At 39.9% G+C, this 25,965-nt stretch overlaps 2 protein-coding genes across 15 annotated transcripts in view; one reads left to right on the forward strand and one right to left on the reverse strand.

Moving 5' to 3' along the window:
• The window catches only part of ZRANB3 (zinc finger RANBP2-type containing 3), a 42,299-nt gene extending 37,805 nt beyond the window's left edge, over window positions 1-4,494 (reverse strand). The window contains exon 1 of one of the 3 annotated variants that reach the window (XM_048309186.1): window positions 3,734-4,492. The gene's annotated coding sequence lies outside the window, so the exon portion shown is untranslated. Of the gene's footprint in view, window positions 1-3,701 lie in introns of all 3 variants that reach the window. The other 2 variants (XM_048309185.1, XM_048309189.1) reach the window with 2 other exon arrangements.
• A 261-nt stretch (window positions 4,495-4,755) lies between these two features.
• R3HDM1 (R3H domain containing 1) overlaps window positions 4,756-25,965 on the forward strand; it is a 79,693-nt gene continuing 58,483 nt past the window's right edge. For 8 of the 12 annotated variants that reach the window (XM_048308605.1, XM_048308608.1, XM_048308612.1 and 5 more), the window contains exon 1: window positions 4,756-4,901. The gene's annotated coding sequence lies outside the window, so the exon portion shown is untranslated. Of the gene's footprint in view, window positions 4,902-23,639; window positions 23,734-25,965 lie in introns of those variants that run through there. The other 4 variants (XM_048308614.1, XM_048308616.1, XM_048308617.1 and 1 more) reach the window with 2 other exon arrangements.

The following is a 25,965-nucleotide window of genomic DNA, read 5'->3' on the forward strand; positions in this document are numbered from 1 at the left end:
ATTGGGTGCAGATTTTTTGATAGTGATAGGAGAGGGAAAAGGACAGGGAACAGGACCTGAATGTTCTGGGAACAGGACCTGAATGTTCTGGAAATCCACTAAACTGTTGTAGAATTCCAGAAAAATGAGGATTTTGGCAGATCTGTCACTGGCATTGGCAGTCAGGCTAATGACATTCAGGCAGACAGAAAATGAATAAGTGCTTTTCTTGGTTACAGGATGAATTACAGGCACGTCTATCAGGATACACATCAGGCATTCAGGGGAATGTAAAGAAAATGCTGTGGATGAGCCTCCAGGCAAGTTCCATGACATTCTCATCATGGAAGAATTGAAGAGGGTAACACTGGAACTTCCAGGCATTCCTTCTTGGGCCTCTATTACCACTTCTACAAAGAGGGGGTGTTTAACCACAACCATTCTGACATACCATTCTGCTGGGCAATGAGGGAAGAATAGTGAATTTAAAATACTGATCAACACATGTAACTTGGGACATAAGCATTGTATTGACCATGGCAATTTTGTCCCCCATTTTCATAAGTGGAATCTTTGATATATCTTCACAGAAACAGTATTCCTGTACCTTGGGCCTCTGGAACATTCAGCAGCAGATACAAGTACTGTGATGAGTACCAGGCTCTTTCATGCATGTCCACCACAGAGCTTTGCTTAACAGAAGATGGAAAGCCCCTGTGCGCCCAAGAGAAGCATTTCACAGCAAAAGATTCATAAGGCTCCAGTAAATACCTGCTTCAGCTCTCAGCTGAGCAAACAAAATGTTTCAACTCTATCTGTTGGGAAAACAATCATAACCACTCCAGTTCCATCACAATATTTTCCACTGAGTATTTTTTTTTTAATTTTAAAAGTTGATTAAGGTACTTCAAGACTGCTGGCAAACAAACAAACAAACACTAAACATTTCTGTAGAGCTGAGCTTCAACAAGAACACTGCAGGATTGGTGGGCCCAACAAACCTGTTCAACACTCAGTTCTGAGATTCACCTCTAAAGAAAATTCGTGACTCATTTTCTGTGATAATTTTCCTTTCTATAAATGCAGAGATAATGATGTACTCCTGATCAGCTCTCTACATAGCTTGTTGTGAGTGACAATATGAGAATGAAATGTTAACATAATTAACTTTCTGTTGAACGAGATCATGACAAGATCCTTTCAATGAAACACTGAATAGGAACCATGCAGTTTCAGGAGCATAAATCTGAATTAGAGGAGGCGCACGAATCACCAGTACATAGCAATACTACCATGAAAAATATTTCTGCATCAGTCATTATCAAGGTTAGAACTGACTTTTGAGATCTTAGCAGCAAAACAGAAAACACTAACTACCAGATACGTACAAGTTTTTGTTTAGTTTTTTTCTCTAGGTGAATAATTATATAAATGAATGGTAAATAATTATAGACTAGGTGAATAATTAAAGAACTCCACACGTGGTGAACAATAACTATTAAAACAACATATACAGTGACTGTGGCAGTGGTGGTCATTCATGTTTTGAGACAGAGCATTTATATACACACTGTAGTAATGTCAAGAAATAAAAATAGTCTGTTTTAAAAAAGAATTTAGTCAGTGTAGCAGAAGACCAGTTTGTTGTTCCACTCACTGCAGATTTAGAAGATGTAAGGAGAGAGAGTAAGACTAGCGCCTGTATTCTCTAACTACAAGTTTTCATTTTTTTTTCTGTGTCCCTAATGAGCTGTAATACAGATCACATCGACCTTCCCACATCTCCACATCACAAGTTCTGGATGTTCATTTTTTTCAGACAAAATAGACCTGAAAGGTTTTGTGTGGAGACCTAGCTTTTCATTGAGAGACTTCATTCAGCTGCACAAGTTTCATGAGTTAAAAACCCCAAATTCTGGATTTACTTAAGTGTTTTAAAGGAGATGAAGGATAAAACAACTGAGTTACTAAACCCAGTAACTATTGCTTAAGTATCTCAGGACTAGATAGTGGTAAATGATCCCAGCTTTTAAAAGCAGGGATGAGGAAGATTCATGGACCTACTTCATGATTCATTCATAAGGCATAAAAAAAAATCAGTAAAAAATTAAGAAGTGCAGAACCTGTGAACACCAGGATAAATGCATTTATTTGGTGGGAGTCACCATGTGCTTTGTAAAGGTGATTCCCATTTTTCCAGTCTGATGAAGTTTTTTTGAAAGGGCTCTACAACAATGTACATATTAACTACTTGATGCAGTGCAATTCCCACTATTTTTCAAAACTGAATTGAAACAGAATGAATTTCATAACATATTTGTACAGTAACTATAATTTCCTAATTTCCAGGAAAACTTTTGAGAAAGTCTCTCAAACTTTCAAGAAAATTGAGCTGCCACACAAAAAAATTGCACTGAAACTTTTTTTTTTAGTTCAAGCAATCAGACAGTTCAAACATGAGAGCAACAACATTAGCAGTATTTCCAAGTAATCTGCTCCAACTTCTATCATGTTCAATCAATCATAAATGATCTAGAAAAGTAAGTAGCTACTGAGGGATAAGGGCAGTGCAAATAATAGTAAAACAAATTACAATTTGAAAAAACCCAACCTCGAATTTCTTTCTAATCACTGCTCCCGCTATACTGCATTTCACTATAGGCCCTTATCCTTCCAGAGGCAGCAACTGAGACCCAGCTTGTTGAGGATCTTACCCCTGGGGCTGTTTCTTTATTGGAAAGTTGGGTGCAAGACTGATGATAAGTTCAAGGACTACTTTAAGTTTTCCAATAGCTGTTTGTCAACACAAGCTGATTACATAATATAAACCCACTGCTTATTTTTAACGGCCACTAAGTATAGCCTTTTAATGCAGCACAGCAGCAGATGCCTAAGACAAATGAGTCTTTCCACTAAGAGTTTTGCTTCATAAATTTCCTCTTGATGGCCTTAACTGCTCCATGACTGTGTGTTCAATAAAACTTAATAGGGAATTCAAAGCTCTAAGAACATCTTGGTTGATTGATTAATCAACTATTTCACAGAATCACAGAAGTTTTGGCATTAGAAGGGACCTCTGGAGATCATCCCATCCAACTCCCCTACCCAGGCAGGCTCACCTGGAGCAGGTGATACAGGAATGCATCCAGGTGGCCTCGGAATGTCTCCAGACAGGGAGAATCCACAACCTTTCTGGGCAGCTATTCCAGTACTCTGACATCTTTGTAAAGAAGTTCTCCCTCATGCTGAGGTGGAACTTGTGTTTTATTTTATGGCCATTACTCCTCATCCTGTCACTGGGCACTACTGAAAACAGTCTGGCACCATCCTCTTGGTAGCCGCCTTGGAAATATTAATGTGCATTAATGAGATCCTCTCTCAGTCTTCTCTTCTCCAGATTAAACAGGCCCAGCTCCTGCAGTCTTTCCTCATAAGAGATGCTCCAGACCCCTCATCACCTTTGTGGCCTCTGCTGGACCCTCTCCAGTAACTCCTTGCCTTTCTTGTACTGAGGAGCCACCAGTGGGATAATAAAGAATTGAAAATCTACCCATCAGAACACAGCGTTTTAAAGAATACTACAAGAGAAAGCAATCAGACGGAGCAAAGGACATCACACAGTTCTTCAGCACAGAACAGTTTTTCCACAGGCCGCTGGACCGCGCTGGAGGGAAGCGCACGCCTCAATACCTGCCTGGGGGCAAGTTTTTTATTCTACTTACGCAAGTCCCTGCAGCTGCAATCGCAGAAGTACCTGAGCGCACGATGCGATGAGCCAGCAGCAGCAACAGCAAGAAGTGAAACTTGTCACAGACACGGCCTGGGGACGAACAGGAGGCACCTGGCAGCTCGTTCCCGGCTGGCGACCGACCCCGAGCGCGTCCCACCCCGGGGACCCCCTCACGGCCGCGGGCTCCGCGCTCAAACGGCCGCCGGGAAGTGACGCATGACCAGGGGTCACGGAAGGGAAGCGCTTTCGGGCCCGGGGACCGCTTTTTCCTTATTTTTTCTGTCCTCGCCGCCCTTCTACCCCCCGCCCCGCTTCCCCAGGAGCGAGTTAAAAATCATCTTCCCTCCCGGCCGTGCCTCGTATCGGCCCCTACTCCGCTGGAGCGAGCGGACTGAGAAGGGGCGGGAAGGGGGAAGCAGGCTGGGAACGGAGGGAGCCGAGGATGGCGCTAAGGGCCGGGCTGGAAAGGGCAGTGCCGTCGGCTCTCCGGCTTAGGAAGAGCGGTGAAAGCCGGGGCAAGGGGCCGGGAGGCCGAGAGGTTGCGCGGGCAAGCCCTGACTACAGCTCCCAGCCTGCCCCGCCAGGATGCGGGCGCCGTGAGGCTCCGGGAGCGCTGGCGCGGGAACCCAGTGGAGCCGAGGCACTGCTGCTCGGGATACACCACACGCTCGGGAGCAAGAGAGCAACTCAGGCGCGGATGAAGGGAGAGCGGCCAGGATAGGGATCGGAGGCCGCTGGAACCCCGCACTGCCAGTGCCGCGGGCTCATTCCGTGTGCCCGCGGCCATGGGCTGCACGCAGCGGGCGGGCCTTGCGGTGCCGGGGCGCCGCTCTCACTGGTGCTCGCGGCTGTCTGTCAATGCGGCCGCGCCCTCCAATTGGCCGCCGTCTTCCGGGCGGGCTCGTCCTCGCGTAAGCGCCGAGCGGCACCACTCCGCGGCAGCACCGGGGGTGAGGGCGCCGCAACGCTTATTGGCCCGAACTGTCGTCCATCATTAGCGTTCCGCGCAACCATTGGTGGCGGCTGTCCAGGGGGTGGGGCCTCTCTCCCCGCCGCGGCAGCAGCAGGAGGAACCCGGGCGGCGCTCAGCGCTGGGTTCGGCGCCCCTCGTGTGTGAGGAGCCGCCGCCCGCCGGGCGCGGTGTCCTGAGAAGGAGTCCGGGTACGAGCCCGGGAAGGAGCGCTCCGCCGCGGTGAGGAGCCCGGGACGCCGCTGGGGAAGGCGCTCCCGCGGGCGGGGGTCGTAGTGCGCTGAGGGAGGAGGGGGGGCCGCGCCCGCAGTGCGCAGAGCGGGGGCAGCGCTGAGGGAGGGGGGGCGCGGCCGCGGGGCCGGTGGGTCCAGCCCGGCCGGGGGTCGCGGTCCGGCGGGGTGAGCCCGGCCCTTCCCCTTCCCTAATATAGGCAGGGCTGGCCGGAGCGGGACACAGGGCTGTTCATCTATTATGTATTAATTTTTTAAAAATTTCTGCCGCATGTTGGATAATTCTGCATGTGGGTCTATCTACGATATTATAATATAAAGTGTAAGTAGACTCGAGAGCAAACTACGTCACAGCCTGGTTTTTACCATCTCTTTTAAAAACGTTTTTAAATGAGTTTTCAGCACCGAAGAAGGGTTTCACTTTATGAGGAAGACGGAACGAGATAGAAAAAGAAGTGAGGAATAGCTGTTTCTTACATGGGGGTCTAAGAATTATTCAGATTATTCACGTGGAGAGATTTGCACACATCCTACGTGTTGGTGGATTTGTGTGATGTCCATAGAAAGCTGGATTAGGAAGGTGATGGAAAAAAAACAAAAACAGTGGTGCACACTTTGCCTAGGGTGCATTGGCAGATAGTACAATCTACCATAGTGTTTGCTATCTTGGAGTGGTTTTGCTAATAGTTTTTATTTTAAATTTTGATGGCCCTTTCTTATTAACCTGAAACCGAGGAGATCTTGTGTGCCTAAAGCAGAATAGGGAGTGTGTTGGGATTTTTCTCTTGCACTGGCCTTTTTGCATTGAGGCATTAACCTGCAGTTTTTAATGGGGTTGCTTTCTCATGTCTTGTCTTCCACAGGGAGTAATGTATTTGAGACATGCTTTTTGCCGGAATATTAAGCAGCAATCTTACAGGGCAGTATGTCTTGTGAATGTTAGATTAGAAATATGTATTTGCTGTTGAAGTGAAAGGTAAAATGAAGTTCTGATTATTTTTCAAAATATTTTGTCCAAAGAATTTGCTATTCAAGAGAAAGAAATGGCAATGGAAACACATTTTCTTTGACAGTCTTCCATTGGCTTGGCATGCAGCTAATATTAAGCCTTTGTTTTACAGTAAATACTGTGATGTCAAGGGTGTGAGTATTTTGTAGAAATTAAGTAACTTACTGCTTGTACTCCTCAATTTACAGGAGTCCCAATGACAAAGGTAATGTTAAGACTTGTGTCCTTTTAAATCTTGGAAGTTTAAAAACGTAGTATTTGTAACTGCACTGCCTGGCCACTCTTTATTTTACAAAGCTGTAAATTGCTATCAACTAGTACTTTTCTCGTCAGTAAAGATAGATTTGACTAAATACCAGTAATATTGAGGGGTGTGAAGTGTACTGGGTTAGGTTTGTTAGCAGTGTTGCAGAAACTATTTGTTAAAGATTTGGGAAGGGTCAGTCACTAAATCTGCTGCAGTGGTTGTCTGTTTCTATTTTAATTTTTTATGTTAAGAGGAATAAAGGAAAAGTTGAGGAGACTACTTTGCTCTTCCTCATCTTAAATGTAATTCTGCCTATGCCTTTTTTCTTCTTTTAACTTAGGTTAAGTTTTTGGCTTTCATTTCTTCTCATATTTCAGTATATTTGCCTTACACCATAGTCTTTATTTTGTATTACTTTCTTAAAGTCTGTCCGTGCTTCAAACCAGCTGAATGGTTTAGGTCAAGTGCTCTAGGCTCAGCTCTGGGTACAACCCAAATGCCATGGTTTGGGGGTTTATTCAGTTAAAAGGTGCTGTCAGTTTGCTACAGTGGCCTCTGTTAATTCAAGTTCATGTCTTTGTATCGCCACTTTCACATTACTACTTCCCCCCAGGGTTAATTTGACTAAGACATGTAGCACCACATCTTTTTAAAGACCTTTATGTGTTTAAGGTTTCAAGGTGCTGCATTCCAGGCTTTTAAAAGTAGCTGATACAGTTGCATTTTTTGGACACTTTGGGGAAAATCGGCCTTTCGACACTGTGTTCTCTTAAGAGTGAGTTGTCAGGTAACGGAGCAATGTAAACTTTGAATTGGCTATAAGGTGGCATACAGTCCATTTTATAAAATCTTTTAGTATATATTGACTGCATGGTTCAGTTTTGGTGAGCTAGACAACTCTATGCTCTAACTTTTACTACCTGGATAAAAATATGAACCACCTTGGATGTCCTGATTAGTTGAAGTGATTTGGATCTGAAATTTTTCAGCGTACTCGGATTCTCATTGCAAAGATACGAAGAGAGTTAAGCAGCAGCCAGTAAATACGAAGTGCTGTAATTCATGGGTGTGACAACTAATGAGCTTTCAATAGGAGTGGGAGAATATCCTGTAATCCTGGCATCACTGGGCTGAAGGACTGCAGAGGTGTTGAGCCCAGTCGGGCTTTTAGTGGCAGTTTTCCCGTGCCAATCCCACCTAGGAATGGCCAGCTAGAAAGGCTTTCCTTAAACGCTGCATTCCACATTGAGCCTTTTAGTGATGGAAAGAGGAGTCGTTGGGCAGTGAAGACCTGAATAATAAGGTCATTCACACCGTATTCTTTAGGCAAGAAGAATCAATGCGAGTGCCTTAATGTGGTGCTTACTCTGGCTGATAGGTAGCATCTATGGGAGCCCGTTAAAGTTGGGGTTATGTGGTTCTTTGTGTATCCTCCTTGACTTTTCTTTGAGGTGATGGACCAATGTGCTGCATAACAATGTCAGGAGATTTTGTAAATCGTGTTGGAAAGCTCTGTTTCTGTGAGATGGTAAGTCAGCAACAGATTGTGATTAAATATTGATGGAGAAACGGCACTTTGGGCCTGCCTATAATCTTATTTCGATTTCATAACTTGTTGAAGGAGTCTTTTAGAGGAAATAATGTCTGGAAACAGATTTATGAAGGGCAGCAGCCTTAATTACAGAACAGCCTGCACTGCTACTCTTGTGCATAAGTTAGTCTCCTGCAGTTTAATGTATGTATTATGAGAATCCTGTCAATGTGTCATTTTATGATATGCACTTTTCTCCAATATATAGAATTAAGTTTCCAAGAATATTTGGTTATTGTATGTTCAGATCCAGACTGCTGAAGCAAAGTGTAGATTTGAGATGGCTGTGGGGTGCTTATTCCAGGGTTTCTTTCTACTCTTTATCTTGGATCTCTGTAAGGAAATGGGGCATTACCTCTTAGCTGTCATTGGTTTCTGCATAAACAATTATATACTACATTGTCCACCTGTCTTTTTTCATCTGCTGCCGAATTTTTGTTCTTTACTCTCCTTCCCAATAATTCTTATTATTCTTAAATCTGTAACTTGAATTTGTGTATAAAATGGAATTCTGTCCTGTGTTTATTTTATACTCTTAACTTCTCTGCCCCCTCCTCAGGTTTGTTAGCAAGTTTGTACTGCCATGAATGAAAGGTCTTTGTCCAACTGTGTATAGAATTGTCTGAAGGCTGAAGCTTGTCAGGACAAATGTCATAAATACCTTAAAAGCTGTGACTAAATAGTTGCTCCTTCATTTTGACAGCACAGTTTTGGATAACTTGCATCTCTGGGTCAAAAAATAACCTCTAAAAGGCATAAATATAAAAGATGTCATCTCTGGATCTGGTTTAGCAAAAATCCAGGACCGAATTTTGTATTTTTCTAGAAAATGTTCTGTGTAATTGGTTAGCAGTTAACCTAACACAGTTGTCCTAAGAATTGTTCCCAGCCAAGTGAGGTGTGATAGGTTGCTGTAGGTATCCAACTAAAGCATTTTAATTTATGTTAAGTGAAGCAAGACATAAATAGATGCAGTCCTTGCAATACCTGCTGCTGTGAAAGAGACCATCGTGGTGCCATATCCTTGGCTTTTTGTTCCTGCCCTCTGCCACCTCCTCTGCTCTGTTTAATGAGCTGTTACTGGGAGCACTTTCCGAACTTCTAGCTATGTAAGATGTGGGTCTCTTATTTTATCAAATTGAAACATCTATTGGGAGACTTGGAGGAGCAGTTTAACTGGCAGATGGAGGAAATGGTGACTGGAAGTGAGATCAGTGACTTCTTTAGTGCAGCTGAATCTGGAAAAGGCTGTTGGTGTGCAGCTGGTGAGTGAAGTTCGTACTACTTCGAGTGCTTCTGCCAACAGCAGATTGAGGAGTGTTCTCACAGTCCTTTCTCCTGTCAGAGCTTGGGGCATCAAAACCTCCTGCTGGTGCTGAGAAGCTGGGAGCAGTTGCATCATTGACCAATGCTGGATCCACAGGCAGATTTCCATCTGTTTTTATGTTCTAAGTGAACTCGGAAGAATTTGGTTTGTTCTTGTGGAGATACAGCAGGAGTTTTGAGAGGCATTGGAAAATTGCTGGAATGGATCAAATGTTCAGTTTTTGTACCCAAATGAGGCAGTAGCAAAATGAGTAAATCAGTTTGTGAGGAATTCTTGTCCATGTTATCACAGCAAGATTTGAAGCATTTCAACAGAAGGTACAGGAAAAAAAGCCTTTTTCCTTTAAAGCATTGTGAATCCCTCGATCTTTTGGATGAAGAGCTCCATTTCAGTTCAATGTGCTCTGCACGTGTTCAAAAAGAGTACAGCTTGCTGCTCCGATTAGAATAATTTTCTCCCTTTCTTTTGTAATCCATTAAATCTATTCCATAACTTAAAGCAAGAGCTGAGCCCTCACCGGTTTCTGTCTTCCCTCAGAAGTAGCTGGATTGGTTAGCAAAGCTACACACGCTGGCAGTACTTAGACTAAAAATAAACCTGGTTTGCCTTTTTCAGTTGATGGGTCCTTATCCTTCTTCCACTTGGGAAGTCAGACTATTCCTGAACAAGAACTTTTTCCTAATGGCTTTCCAAGGGAAAACCAAGGGAAACTGAATAATTTCCTTGTGTTAGTGAGTGTTGCATATACTTTAGTGGCAGAAACTGGTAAAATGACAATTAGATACTCAGAGTATCTGCTGATAGTATTTTTACTGTTAGAATTGACTGTAATGAGCCCTTAATTTTCACTCCTAATGAAGATTACAAATAATTAGTCTCTTAGTTTAGGTGTTGTGGTTTCTTCTTTGTTTTAAGCACATCAAAGTGATCTTTAATGTATTTTCATTGCACTTAATCTTTATAAAGGCTGCTAGCTGCGTCTTTGGTTGCACATTGCATTATTGTCATGGAAAAATAAACTGCTCTTTCAAAGGTTTAAAGTTGTACCACAAAGCAGTGCCAGTATTGCTCTGAGATGTCATCCTTGTGGTATGGATTAGAGGAGGAAAAGGACTCCCAGTACTCGGAAAGCTGTTAAGTGACTTCATGGAAGCTGGTGTAGGAATGCTACTGCAGTCTGGTTAGACTTGTGGTCTAACAAAATGATATGAATCTTTCACACAAACCATTGTGTTAACTTATAAAAATGTTATGATTTTCATCCTATTACTTCATGTGGGAATGTTTTGTTTCCATCTAGTTTCAAATATTGGCTTCTGGAGAGGAACACCTGTTTTTATGTGGACATTCTTGTTTCTGGGAGAAGCAACTGAGTCCAGACTGACCTTACCTAGTAATGAATTAAATACAGAAGAATAAATAATACCATGTTTTGAGGAAGATTTCTGAGCTTCAAATGCTACCATTAGACTAAATTCTTAAAACAGTAATATGAAAAGAATAAATGATGGTACTGGGCTAGCTCAGTTAATGCAATGTATGATATTCCAACAGTTGGCTGTTCATCATTCACCAGGATGACATCCCATTAGTTGGTACATAATCTTGTATTTCCTGACACTGCAAAGTTTGATTTGAAAAGCACAAAGAGCAGTAGTCCTTATTAAGACCTGCATATCAAAATAGTAGTGGAAGCTGTCCCAACTCGGAACACAATCAGCTTTTTATCTGTCCTTTTCTGCTGAAATATTGGACAGTGTTAGAAACTGGGTTTGTGTCTCTCTTCATTGGTCCATAGCAGTGTGAAGGCTAAAAATTGTAATGTTCCATAAAAATCAAGAAATATAGATGTGTAGGTATTCTTTCAGTAACTCTTTTTCTTGTCCTGTTTTCCAGTATGCAATCAAATATAGACTACTTCTAAGCAAGAAACAGTTTAGCCCATTTTTAACATGTGGAATAATTGGGGATGGGAGACCTTGAGAAGATTTTTCAGCTCTGGTCAGACAATGTGTGAATTCAGGCATGGTTTAGATCAGTGGTGACAATTCTAAAGCCTGTTGCTTGACTGAGATCACAGGGATCTGATGGGGTTCTTAGCTGTCCATCTAAATACTTTGTGTCTGCATGCTCCAGAAAGGCAGCCGAGTGTCCTGCAGGTCTGTGTCACGCCTGCCCAGGCTGGGGGTGTGTATCTGATGGACTGACTGCTCTTGATATGAGCAGTAAGAAAGTCCTTGTGCATGACGTGAACAGGCTCAGCTTTAATCCTGCTCATAACTTATTAACCTTAGGACTCTGCTGTTTGCAGTATCAGGAGTTGTTTTCTATATCCTTATTTTATTCATGTCTGCATATGCTGCAGTTACCTGTTTATAATGACAGTGACTCTAAAACTTTTGAACTGTCTTTGAGATATATAGGCTAGATGTAGGCATGACTTCTATAAGAAAGATGGATTCTCACATATATTTGATGTTATAAGACAGATTCCCATATAAAACGTGGGAGGACATAAAGTTGATTTTAAATTATTATTTGAAATCTTTAGAAATAAAGTACAAGTAAGTGGGCTTTTTCCAGTTTCTTTCAATTTTAAGGAAAAATTCTTGATCCTAAGGCTTTTGAAAGTAAAGTCTGATGAACAAAAAGATTCCAGTTGGTTCCCACTGAATCTAGGCCACCCAGGTACCTTGGTATTAAATAGCAGTAATATAATAGAATGTTTGTGGAAAGGATGCAACTCAATGCACTGTACACTGCCTGAATGTGCCTGAAGACTGAAAGGAGAGATTCTGGGTCATTTAGTCCAGTCCTTCTTCTTACAGAAGAAGGACTTATGCTTTCATAACTGTGTCAAACTTTATCTTAATGTTAATTAAATTGCTAGTTATCTTCTTGCATGCTGAACAGCACTTGTAAAATCTGGTTCTGATATCTACTGGCCTCCAGCCTGGTTGACTGTGGAAAACTTACAGACACATGGGTTTGTGGCAAAGTTTTCCTCTAGATTAAGTAGCTCTTCTACCCATCTGTTATCTACTGCAGCCACATGAAATTAAGTTTTCCATACAAGTTTTTATCAGTGCAAATACCATTTTCCATATAAGGCTTTACCAGGGCTTTATTGGAATGGCACTTCTGTAGCTTTTCTGAGAATAAATTGAATGGTAGTTACATCTTTAAAATTTGAATTTTGTTAAGCTTTGTTGTCTCTGCTTTATCAGTTTCCTCTATGATACTACATGTAATTCAAATAGATTAGGCCTACTCCATTTATTTTTCCTAGGAACTATTACTTTATTAAATAGACCTATTTGGCACAATCTCTGCTGCAATGTTTTTCTGTCAACTCATTTTCCATTGACTTTGATACCTTTAATTCATTCTTTCCTTTTAAATTTGTATTGAAATCAGGCATACAGTTATTTTTCCTTATATTTAGTTCTGTGCTTTTTATTGCAACATCAAATGATACCAGCATGTATTTTGTACTGTTGAAAAAAAATCCTCGTCTTTGGGAGTTGTGATCTGATGGGAGGCTTCTAATTTTCTGTAGTTAGTGGGTATGGTGTCTTCAGCACTTACTTTCTGAATCTTATTTTTCCTTTGAATGTACTCTTTCAAATTCAGTTTCAGATGTGCTGTAGTGGTTTTCTGTTGTACTTGTTCTTTTTCTGTTTATATGGATAATGAACCTTTTGTTAGAAAGTTCTGACTCAGATTGTTAACTTCTGACTTCCAAGGCTTACCTTTTGGTTGGTCAGTGTATTTGGGAGTGGATTTTATTTTTGGTTTTGTCTGTTTCTGAGTTGTTGTTTGGTTGTTGTGGGTTTTTTTCCCTTCCTCTGCATTTATTCTTCCAGCTAAATTTGTGGTTATTCATATTAAAGGGCTTTCTTCCTTTCCCAGCTTCTTTTCCCTGTGCCTTAGGGAGATCAAGTTCCATAGGTATTTTACAGATGATTCCTTACACGCATAACCTTGTTAAATGCTACATAATATGTATTAAAACATGTCAATAAATTATAATATAACTGTGTGTTGTATGTCTTTATAAGGAAATGATATGTCAAGGACAGCCTGATTATCCTCAATCCCTGGATTGTTGTAGCCTAAGACTATGTCAAAGTTCCTATCCTGAATTGCCTATAAAGTAAAGCCTTTTGGTCAGAGAAATGCAGGATTCTAATAATTATTAATATATATTCTATTAATAATCCTTTGCTTAAATATTCTGACTACATTAATAAGATTCTTGTTCAGTAGTAGAGCAGTGTTAAAATTTGCTGTCTCTTTAAACCATCTCCTTTCCTTACCCCATCTTTGGTCCCACAGAGAAAGGCTGTAGCCCTGACCTTCCGGTCTGCTCACACTTCCAGAATATGTTAGGCAAACCATAATACAGGTTGTAAACGAACACCCTTCAAATGTGAAAAATCTGATTTCCAGAAAGATTTTCTTTCCTGTTCTTTTAAGCTTTCAAAACCTCTCTGCCGCCAGAATTGGGTGTTAGTGCCTGTGTTCAGCTCGGGAACAGTGCATCTGGAATTTGCATTTTTTCTCCTGTCACATTTGCACTTGCTCAGACCTGTAGCCTTTGAAGTATTTTTGAAGGAAACAATGGTGCTTATTTTTTAATTTTCTCATGCCTTTATACTTGTCCAAAAACCAGTTTTCCAGAAAGCTTCTCAAATTTACTAAGTTCTAATGTACTGCATTAGTTTCTCATCTAAACTTTGAGATACAAAAATCCTCAAGAATATAAACTTAGTGATGGCAGTATTTGTCCTACGTTTATACTTTTCTTAAATTTAAAAAAAAAAAATCCATCATACTGTAAAACAAATTTTGATTAAGTTTGTTTCTTCTCCCCCCTCCTCCCCCCCCCCCCCCCCCCCCCAAGGAGAGATACAGTGTTTGGTTCAGGTAAGTTTCTTGTTTCAGTGATCACACCATGAGAAAGGAACCTGTGCCATCGCAGCAATTGGTACTTAGAGTAAGTGTTAGCATTGCTTGCTTGACTGACCATCCTGCTGCTTAAGAAGATGAAATATCTTTGCAAGGCATGAGTTCCGTGGTAGCAGAATGTGATGCTGCCTGAGGAGGAATCAGTTCTCTGTCTCCCATTTGCCTGTGTCCCAGCAATTAAGCTGCTGATCTGATGATGATGATGAATGTGCTTTCAGAAGTGTTCATAAGGAAGTAGCAAGATGCTCATTTTACTCTACTTTGCCTTGTTGCCAGGATCCTCAGTTTTGAGATCTAAAATCATGCTTAAGCAGCTGTTCCATGAGGCATCATATTAGTGAGGCAATTGTGTTCTTACGTCTCTCTGACCAGAAAGTGGAACAAAGGAATTTACAGAATTCAACTGCAATGCAGGGAACTGCTCAGCCCTGGTTGTTAAATCTGTGTAGACTGAAGCTGCTGGGGAGGACAGAAGCTCATTTATAAACAATGCAAGAAGACCAGCTGTAAGAATCTAATACTTTAATCTTCTGTGAGTTAGGCTGTCTCCACTGGACATTCTTCTGGAATCACTTTAGCTATAACCTCACTCAAGAAGCTTTGCTGACATGGAAGACTTTGCTGGTAAAACTTGACCAGGTGTAAAACTGTGAAATCTCACTGGATGAACTTCAGTTTAAAACCTCGTTCTAGATGTCTGTGGGGCGTTCAGGCCTGTACAGCTGTCACACATGATGACAACACAATTTGATGTGTGGCTTGTTCACGTCTTGTCCTCAAATTAATGCACATTAGTTTGAAATCAGATAAACTGAAACAATTGCATACAGTAAATAACAGAATCATGGAATCATTTAGGTTGGAAAAGACCTCTAAGATCGTAAAGTTCCCTCAGCACTGCCAAGCCCACCACTAAACCATGGCTCCAAGTGCCACATCTGCACATCTTTTAAGTATTTCCAGAGGTGGTGTCTCTATCACTTCCACAGGAAGGCTGTTCCAGTTCTTGACACTTTCCATGAAGAAGTTTTTCCTGGTATCTGTCCTAAACCTCCCCAGCAGCTTGAGGCCATTTCCTCTTGTCCTGGGTCTTGTTACTTGGGAGAAGAGACTGACCCCTACCATACCACAGCTTTCTGTTAGGGATTTATAGGGTGATGAGGCCTCTCCTGAGCCTCCTCCAGGCTGAACACCCCCAGCTCCCTCAGCCACTGCTCACAGGACTTGTGCTCCAGACCCTCCCCAGCTCTGTTCCTTCTCTGGGCACACACCAACACCTTGATGTCTTTCTTGTGAGTGGCTTAATGGAGAATTAGGAGTATTTATCAATCAAATATAATAAAGTAATTAGATTATCCATCTTCTACTGTGTTTTGGAAAGTTTTTCTGATAATGTCAGCTACTTGTAAAAGAGCTCTGTAGTTTATGAATGAACATCCATTTACAGTTATCTTGTGGCATGTGAATTTATATCTCAATACATGGACTCTGGTAATCTCTGAAAACTGGGAACTTTGGTGAAAATAACTACAGATTGTACTATTTTTTGGTATTTAAAACAGAGACCTTCAACAAAAAGCCTTAAAGGTAGATCAGGTTTGTGATTTTTGCATATATTACAGTGTCTTAGTGAACTCACAGGGAGAAACAGTTCAGTCTTAGAATAAGTTAAAATAGTTATTTTCTGTCATATTCAGCAAAACAATAATGTTACAGCTGGCCTTGTCCAGATAGCCAGGCCTTTGCTGACCAGCTAATCAGAAACTTGGAAAGCCACATGATGGAATTTGTTAGTAGTATAATGACTTAGCAGAGTTGAAAGTTATAAATTACCAAAAATTTTGCCAAATCTTGCTGCCATTGCTTTTCAAGTGTAGACTCTAGACTGCCCATAAGGCTTCCTCCCATAACATTTTACATCTGGCAAAATTCCTGCTATGGATGTGCATGATGGATAAAGCATGTCCAGTTCTCTTTTGTTAGTCTGGTCCTTACTTCATAATTGCCAGGATTTGTTCCTGTCCCTCTGGAATTATTGAATCTGTACAAGGAGAATCTTGGGTAGAAAGTTAGATTTGGCTTTGGCTTAGAAAAACTATTTTTTTACATTGTGTATTTTATGCAAAATAACTGGTTTTGCTTCTTTATGCTGGAGGTGTGAGACTAGTGATCTTGCTTTACATATCATGGTAAAAGCAAAAACAAGATACATGTCTAGAATTCTAATAAATGTTCTAGACAGGGTATTTCCATTTGTGGTGGTGGAATAAGGCTATTGCTTTTCAAAATCTCACTGTTCCGGATTGCATATAAATAATTTAGTCAGGAATCTAAGATCTTTGTATATTGCCACCTGCTCGTTATTCAGAAATTCTTGTTACAGTCTGCTGTTGCCCTAGCAACATTCTGAAAATTAGTGTTGCATCTATGAAAAAGCTTTTGTTTATCTAGCAAAGCCCACTAGCCAACCTGTATTGTTGCAGGCTGCATCTCAAGTGACAACTCCAGGTCCCAGCCCTAACTGTTTAAAAAATAATGATTTCCTTTTATGTGACATTAATTGAAAATTATTATCTTCTCTTTTTTTTTCCCTAACTAGTCATAGATAATTAAATATGATGCTGATTTTGTTTAAAGTCCCTTTAGGGTCTGATGATGCCATTATATCATCTGAGTAGAGATGCTTGGCTGTACAGATATGCAAGAAAGTGCAAAATCTCATGTTGACTTGTAGTGTTCTTAGGAGCTCCTCTCTCTCTTTCCTCCCACCTCTCTCCTCCCCTCTCCCTCCTCTCTCCTTTCTCCTTCCCCCTGCTGAATTCTACATTAAAAGTCAGATCTTGTTTAACCTTAAGCACTTTGGGATTTAAAAAGATGGTGCTTATGAAGTTGCCATTAGCCGAATTTGGGGCAGGACTAAGGGTGTAAGGGTGGTGTTAACAAAGTCCTTGAAAGTGCTAATGCCACAGCTAACACAAGTCTCAACTGCGGCACTTACTGCTTTAGGTTGATCATATTTATCTCAGAAGATTTACTTTTAGAACAAAATTGAGGAGGAAAACCGATAAGCTGGGTTTTATTTTTCCCAGAGACAAAAATTAATTGAAAAACAACATTAAAAATACCCTTCTTTTCAAATCCCTTCTCTGGTCATGAAGCAAGGGAAAAGCTTCCCTCTGTTCCATGTATTCAGATCCTGCTTCCCTGCTGCACTGCCACTTGTTTGGTTCAACCCTGCAGTTACTCTCATTCCCTCCAATGTGGGTGGAAGATAAGACATACCTGCTCTGAGAAAATCTGCCTTATCTCTTATCTCTTGACCTGTTGTAATTTTCAGATTCAGAGTTCCAGAGAATAATGAAGACTTCTGGTAAATTGGCAAGCTGTAGTCCAACTTCATTTGAAAAATACAGATTTGTTAAGACTGTCACATCTCCCTTGGTTTAAACCAGTGTGTTCCTTAGTCTTTTGCCTCTGAGGTGCTTGAGGATTGGAATTGAAATGTGGGATTACAACTGAATTAATTGCTCACCATTATTTAAATTGAAGTCTCCTCTCCTCTTTTCTTGCTTTTAAGCACCTGGCACTGAAGCCCTGTTCCCATGCTCTAATTGTTTAGAATTTTTGGGATGATAACACAATTTGTTGTGCTACCCAAACATGGAATTTTGTAAACGTGAGTTTGAGTTTTTGTTATTTCGGGGGTAGACTTTATTATTTGGGAACTTGTATTTCAGCTGTCCCTTTGCAGAAAATAACCCTGGTTTAGTATAAACAGGTTCTTACAGTTCTCTGTTCTCATTTTTGTGTTCACAAAACTACTGGTCATTTTTTCCTGGGATAGACAAACCTTTTGCTTTTTTTGGTTGCTTTATAGTGTCTGTACCAGAAACGGAGTTGATTTCACACCCCCTCAACTTTCCCATCCCCTGCCAAGTGTGACAGATCCATAGGAATTGCTCATGGGTTTTGGACAACATGGCTTCAAAATCAGTATATTCCAAAGGAGTATTTGCATATCATAAACTTTATGAAGATCAGGTTTTGTTACGGGGGAATAAATATTGGAAGGAAAATGAAAAAAATACGTCCAGTGAGACAACACAAGTTTGTTCTGACTGTTGCTCCTAAGGCAGATCCTGTGGTTTTAAAGAATTCCTGTTCAGCATGTGGAACCTACATATGCCTGGCCCACTATGTCAGTCCACTTATGGGATCACTTATGGAGAAGCTCAGAGGAAATTTTTCAGGGATATTATTTTGTGTTCAAACAGTTGCTTTTTCATTAAAAAACCAAAACACAATGAACCTCATGTGGGTGAGAGTATATTACAGCTTTTGCTTTCAGACAGTGAGGATGACCTTAAACTCCAACCTGTGAGTAGCTTAATACTCTGCTTATCTAATGCCTGGCATTTAGATGAGACTGTATAAAACAGAAGGTCTAGAAGAGTTTGAATTTAAACTGCAGTTCAGGAAGAAGTTAATATCAAGATATGAATGCAAAACCAGACATGGTGTGTTCGTTAGGTGTGCATGAATTTATCATCTTGAGACTAAACTTATAATCCCTTCATTTTCTTTTACTTTTGTTAACAACAAAGTAAGTTAGATTGTAGAGAAAATGTGAAGGTTCTTGAAAGGGTTATACACCCAGTTTTTAGAAGGAAGAGTGAATGAGAATAGTTAGTAATAGGAACAAGTGAGGGTGGAAGGACAGAAATTACAGTGATAAAACACCTGACAAAACCAAGTAACTGATCTTTAGTCTTGCTCTGTAATATACTCACTCCTTGGTTTAGCATGAGCCATTACTCAGTTGTTTGCTTAAACTGCAGAAGCAATACTTTGGTTTTCATTTATTAAGCAGCAATGTTTTCTGAAGATGTGAAAAATCAGTCTGTGGTTGAATATAATCTGAATGGTTCTTACTTCAAATTATGGAGATAGGCCAGAGCGTCTACTGGTAACATTTCCTTTTCTTGTGGAAAGAAATTGTATGAACACAATTATCTAGCACACAGAAAATTAGAAATACAGGTTTTTTAAATGTGTTCTAATGTGCTTTCTAGAGGAAAAGGTTTGGTGGCGTGGGCGTTGTTTTTTGCTTCACTAAGCATGACTTTAAAGACCATAGCTAATGGAATCAATGGCTACCTCAATACTCTAGGTTCATTTTCTACTAGAATTTGCTTTTTCTTAAGTCGTTCTCACTGCTTAAGTAAGAAGGGGAGTAGAGTTGCCTTGTTCAAGAGGTGAAGAATTGGACAGAATATATCTTTTGGTTTCTTTAATTGATCCCAAATTTTTTATGAACTTTGAGAGATGCCAGATTTGATTGGTCGTTTTATCCTTTTTAAAGTGTGGTCATGTGAATGTTACTCCTATTTAATTATTCAGAATTTTTTACTCCAGCTAACACCAAAAGTTTACTTACACTCAGAGATACATTTGGTATTTTTCAATAGATTGCTATAATGAGTACTCGTAGAGCAATCTTTAATACTGAATTCTGTGAATCCTAGAAATATTTTTTTCATCTTGCTTTTGTACTGTTACTCTAGACTTTTTAATTAACAGTAAGTTAATCTTTGATCAGCAATCAGCCCTACAAACAGATCCACCAGACAGATACTCACCCATTTGGTATCCATTGTCCAGAACATATTTGAAAAGTAATTGCATTTAGTCTTTAAGACTGGCTTTGCACAGTCAGTGTTTGGGCATTGTTTATATTTCAGGATTTAGCTTGAAGTCTCCTGTATTTAGACTTGGACAACACTTTATCATCATCCAGTAACCATGGCTAAATGGTGACTAGTATCTAAACAGCAGTAAAATTGTTTCATTTATACTAGTAAGAGTGAGGATGTATTTTATTTCCTAGAAGAAAAATAAAACCACCAGAGAAAGATGTTTATTTCAGCTTCATCACTATGCTGTCTAAGCTGTGTTTATGGTGCAAAGGAATGAAATTGCAGTGCATGTTTCTGCTTTCTTGGAAGTGAGAGGTTTTTACAGGGAGATGATATGAACTAAATACAGAATAGGCATTCATGACCAATCTGGAGTTAGACAATTTCTCTAAGGGTATAGATGAATATATTTCTGTTCAATCAAATGTTAGAGTTACTAGCAGTTCAGAAGAGACAAACTCAAAATCAGTCAAGTGGATGGAACTTGGAATAGTCAGGATATGGTTTCACATGATGCTTCTGTTAAGTTCATATAAATTGGACAAACTCTGTAAATGTCTCCCTTTCTCACATAACCAAGAAAAGCTGCTCTATTTCCTTTAGGTTTATAGATAAACTTCATTTTGGAATTGGGATAAGAAGTTGAAATACCCATTCTAGCATTTTTTAAGCTTTTAATGTCTCAAACTTTTTAAAATGTCTTCTGGTTGGTTCCAGAGGCTTGCTTTTTATCTTGTTCTTTATGAATCTTCAAAGAACTAATTTTCTTTCTCACCTTTTTTTTTCTTCTAAAAGGAAAGGCTGTTGTTAGTTAGAACATTTCAGTGTGTGTGTCCTTCTCCAGGAGTTTGTGTCCTGCCTTTTCAGTCCTGTAAGTCTTGCTGGGAGTGGTTTTGGGGGAATAGGGTCCTTGTGCCTCAAGTGTCTGGATATTGCAGAGCTGGGAACATCTGCTTCCCAAGTATATCCTATGTAGCAGAGCCCTTTTAACAGTTTGGATTTCTGTCTCTGTGTCAATACTCCTTTTCAAGTTTTAAAGAAAATTTCTTTCAGGACAGTCCAGTCTTTCCTACTCTGAGTCAGACGCTGGTTTGCAGACACTTGATGGTGCCCTTTTGCCTCTTACTGAGTTGTGTAAGTTTGTTAGGAGTTTAAAAAAATAAAGATTAATTTCCATCACTTATTCATACTGCAGTTTTAAGTACAACTATGACAGAGGGTATTGTCAGGAAAATGGTTTTGGAGAGGTGGTGTTGCGTATCTTCACTTTTTTTCTTGGGTCTAGAATCCTTTCTCCTTTGGCAAGCGCCTGATTGCTTTCTAGACTGTTTCTCATTTATCTCTTGAATACCTGTCTTGTATGTTTGATCTGTGGTGTGGCTTTGAAATTTAAATTTAATTGAAACTTTTTATTTGCTTATCTGTTTCTAAGCTTATGATGCCTATTCTTAGATGGTATTTCAGCAAATGTAATTGTGTGTGTTTGGTAATAGAGATACAATTTACATGTTTTTAGTTAACTTAGTCAGCTAAGTCAGGGTTGCAGTTGTAAACTAGCCCTGAGTGCTCCAACTCCTGTTTCCAGGATATAAGTTTTTACTGCTCTTAAGCATATTGATGATGTATCATGACTAATTTAAGGGGGAAATTACAGCATTATTTTTATGATATTTCATTCAAATGATTACCCTGTTTCACATATGTTAACATGTTATGCCTATGTTCATTTGCACATGGCATGATCTTTGTATAAAGGCAGTCATAGAGCTGAATGCACAACATCATATGGGCATTTATAAAGTACATTTCTCATACAGGAACATTTCAGGTAATGAATGCTATTCCAATTTTTAATCCATCACATAGAGCAGACCAATACATGTGTGTAGGGGATAAAAAGGTTTTGCTTATTAGAAAGTAAACCCAGACCCATATTTCCTCTCCTGTAGGATGAGTCTCCAGGATAGGACTTAGAGAAGGCCCAACTCTTTATAATGTGTGGGTGTGAGCGTTCTAGAAAAATTAGCAAAAATGTTCCAAGGAGCAGTGCAGAGTATAACAATAGTTCATTGCTCGGTTCTTTCTCCATTGGGTACTACTTTGTTTCCTGTTTGGGGCTAACTTCATCTTGTTGCTGATCTTATTGATTATAAAAACAGTCTTAGGTGCTCTGCCATGGTGTATGTGAATACCAAATCTGATTATAACAGTGTAGCTAGACATGCACACAGACACATTTTTTCTAGTGTGGTGTGAGGAGACTGCTTAGAAGATTATTCTGACATTAATGTAATCTGTATAATGTGTTCAGAAACTGAAAACTATTCTCTTTGGCAGCATTCAGAGTATGGACCCTGCAATGAATGGCTTGTGCACATAGGTGATCACCTCTTTGGAAGTCATTATACAATTAGGAAAATAAAAGTAATTTTCTTGTCTAGCATCCTGCTGAGGAAGCCTTTTCCGTGAGAAATAATGCTCCCATTGCAGACCAGCTGGAACCTCTGCAAAAATAGCAAGGGCCCCCCGTAATTATGCCTTTTGTGTGTTATTTTCCTTGAGTTTGGGATGGTGGGGGTGTGTGCTGAGGTGGGAACTGGTGTGTAGAGGAGGGGCATAGCCAGCAGTTACACTGAACTCAGTGCACAAGAGAAAAACAGGAATTCCAAGAGCTGCTGTCTTCAGCTAAATCAAAAAGATTGACTTTTTTCCCCCCCATATGATCTTGCTGGTCAAGAATGACAGCCAAGATGTGTGGAGTGTGTGACACTGCCATGTGTGGGCAGAAGGAGTGAAGTATGGAGTACAGAGGTGGCAGAAGAAGAGAATAGCAAGTATAGAAAGATTGGGATCTGTTACAAACTGCAGCAGTCTTGATATCAAAAGAAGTTTTTATATACTTATATATGATACATATTTATATTTTATATTTATAAAAATCTATTTTAATACTGAGACTGCTGCAGTCTGTGACAGGTCTAAATCTTCCCATGGTTGTTACAGATTTTTTATTTCCTATGTTTGTTACATTGTAGAAATTAGTGTGTCTATATACATGTTTTTTAATCTTGTCACTTAAATATATGGGATACTGATCTCCTGTTTGTCAGGAATTGCAGCCTCCCAAGATTGTAATTCCCCTCTCTGGAGCCTGCAGATTAAAAATACTGCCCCATTCTCCTTGCAGCCTAACTTGGTGTGCAGGATCCCTCTGAGAGGTCTCAGGAGAGTCCAGAAAGGGGATTATGATTATCAGTGTGCAGCAGTGCTGCTGAGCACGGGGGTGATGCTGCAGCTGGGTAGGGATAGAGGTTTCTCACAAGCAACAGAACTGCAGACTCCTCGTCTGGGCACTGCTTTTGGAAGTACGATAATTATCATATAACTGGCTTTGTTTTACCCCTCTGTTTAGAAGACGTTTTTCTTCCATATTTGGTTTCTGATAGTGGTTGTGTGCCAGTCCAGAAAATTATCATAGCATTCATACTGCCAGTGACAAGTGTGTTTATCTGCTGGCACTGTGGACTAACTTACTGATGACTTTTTGTGTTGTGTTCACAATGCCAAAGTGAAGAAATAAAACTGTCTCGAGAGGAAATTAATATCTTTACAGTACGAAGGGTTTTGTCCTGCTTCTTTGTCACATCAAAATTCTCGCAGTGTAGTGTAAAAACTTTCATTTTAGAGTAGTCTGACTATTAATGGAGAAAGTGATTAAAATCTGTCCAGCCATCTTCTAGCACCCGGAGAGCTTCGGGAGGTTGTGAATTGCCGAGGAGGAGCTCCCTGGGTGGCGGTGCTGGGTGACAGTGCCAGTGCCAGCGCGGCTCCCAGCTGTGGCTTCCCATTGTCTCCGAGCTTCGGGCAGCGCCGCCGCAGCCGCCGGCGGCCGCTCCACGGGCGCACGCTGAGCCTTGACCGGGGGGGATGGAGAGCACGGCCCCGGGGGCTGAATAATGGAGCAAAATGCCGATAGCATGCAGGTATGTGAATCCTGGAATAGGGCATCGAAAACGCTGTCGGAGAGGAGAAGAATGAAAGGCCTCAAGACAAATTGTAGTTTTCGTTTGGTTTCCCTTTTTCCACAAAAGCCGTCCTAGGCCTAATCAATTAGCAGAGATCATTAGCATCCCTAAATCTCTTCCTTCTTTAAACATTGACTTGAAAAATATTTTTTTCTTATATCTCCTCATTTGATAATAGCATTCTTGTTAATTTTTGTTTACTGGGTATTTTATTTGTGCTGTGATTGGAAAACCGTTATAAATATCTCTGCTAAAACAATTTCCCAAGGTAGCAGAAATGGGGGAGATGCCTAAATTTTTTTTATAGTGCATTTTTTAAAGTGTTACTGTTATCTCCATTCCAACGAGGAACTACAAGTAAGCTTAATTTTTTTATATAAAGATAAGTTTTGAACTGAAAAATAGGTTTCAAACCAAAACAGCAACAGTATTTATAGTAGGCTATGTGAAAATGTTTCTTTTCTTCCCGTGCAGGATGTTGATGACTGTCTTGTGTTGTGGACCAAATGTATTTTTGTTGAGATAACAAGTAATTTTGGATGGCTGTTAAATTGATTGCATTTGATTCCATGAAGATCAGTCATTTAATTTTTATCAAGTTTCTGCATTATCAGAACTGCTGACATCAGACCTGCTGTGGCTTTGTTAGAATCTAAGCAAAAATACACTGCTAGAGGATTAAAGCTTGTAAGGAAGACAGTTTTGATATTCTGATGTTTTTACATGATGTTTGTCATCACCAGATTTTGAAGCAGCCAAAAGATGTTTGTGTGTATGGTGGTGATTGGTGTGGTGTTTGTGAAGCTATGGCAACAGGACATAGGTGAGAGTATTGATAGTGCTCCAGGGAAAGTTTTGTCATGTTTCTCTTGCTTTGGTGATTTTTGTCTTTATTTTATGCAGGGAAAGACCATAATGGTACAGTAATTTACCAAGTTAGTGAATTTTGTTATAAGATGGAAAGAAAGGGTTAAAGAGTTGAAGCTTTTGCTTCTTAACTTTTTTGAAAACTAAATCCTTTGCATAATCTTGAGTATTTTAGGGCCCTAAGCAGAATCTTTAACCTGGCCTGGTAACTGCAGGAGTCTGTTCCTACCACCCTCTGTGGAAATTTGTGTCAGTTTTAGAGACACTTTTTCATGTTACTGATGGAAATATGATGGACAAATGTTAACTAAGATATTCTAAGAATGAAACCTGATTTATGTACAGAAAATTGTTAGCTGCTGTGTGCAGTTCTGGATGGCTGTTTTCTAAATGAAATGGAGATTTGTATCTTTTAAGAAAGCTGCTATTTGGAGGATCTCTACTGGAAATAGTCACAGGCAATGCTTCAGTTCATTTGCCTAAAATAACTGGGGGGAAAAAAATCAATCTGACTATTTTGAGGTTTTAGTTCGCTACTCTATCATCTGGGGACTTGTAGATGGCATGACTTTATTTGATCTCACGTTTTCTATGAAGTGTTTTGAGTAGCAAGGTAATTTTTTTACAATGAACTTAAAATATTTATGTTCTCTTACTTCTGTCCTGTTTCTAATATACCAAAATTAATCAATGCCGAGCTTAAAAGATTATTGAAGATACCTTTGGTTAGTTTGCAGTTGGGTAATACAAAACAAGTTTCTGATTTTTTTTATTTAAAGTTCTTTTAAGGCAACTGTAAACAGCTCAGGCTGTACTTATACTTTATTGTGCTATAAAACCTCTGACCTTTAGCAAGCATCGACAGCCTTATAAAGAGAGAACCAATTATTTTTTCCCAAACTATTGATTTCCAATTGACACAAAAAAAGCATATTGTTACTCTTCTTATTCCATTTTAAGACCTTAACACTAGAAATGAGGCTTCAGAGAATGATGTAATAACAGATGATTCTTCTTCAGTTTTTAAGGATTGTTTTGAATAGGGCAACTATTGTTTTTTGATAGTTGAAAACAGGTAGATACTTTGGGTCTGGGCCCGTGATCTGGCTGACTGTGTGACTTAAAGGTATTAAATAGGTTACATACAGATAAATATTAAACAGATTATATGGTGATGCAGACTTTTGTGCTATGTGGTATTACAGTGTGCATCTCCTGGAACTGTTGGAAGCTTTCTAAAGGTATAGTTAAAAGTGAGCAAAAAATTTGTGGGGAAAAAATATGCAAGATGTCAAAAGGAGCTGATAAAGAATGATGGGTGAC

The sequence above is a fragment of the Corvus hawaiiensis genome, chromosome 7 (assembly GCF_020740725.1).
Source record: "Corvus hawaiiensis isolate bCorHaw1 chromosome 7, bCorHaw1.pri.cur, whole genome shotgun sequence".
In the NCBI taxonomy this organism is placed as follows: domain Eukaryota; kingdom Metazoa; phylum Chordata; class Aves; order Passeriformes; family Corvidae; genus Corvus; species Corvus hawaiiensis.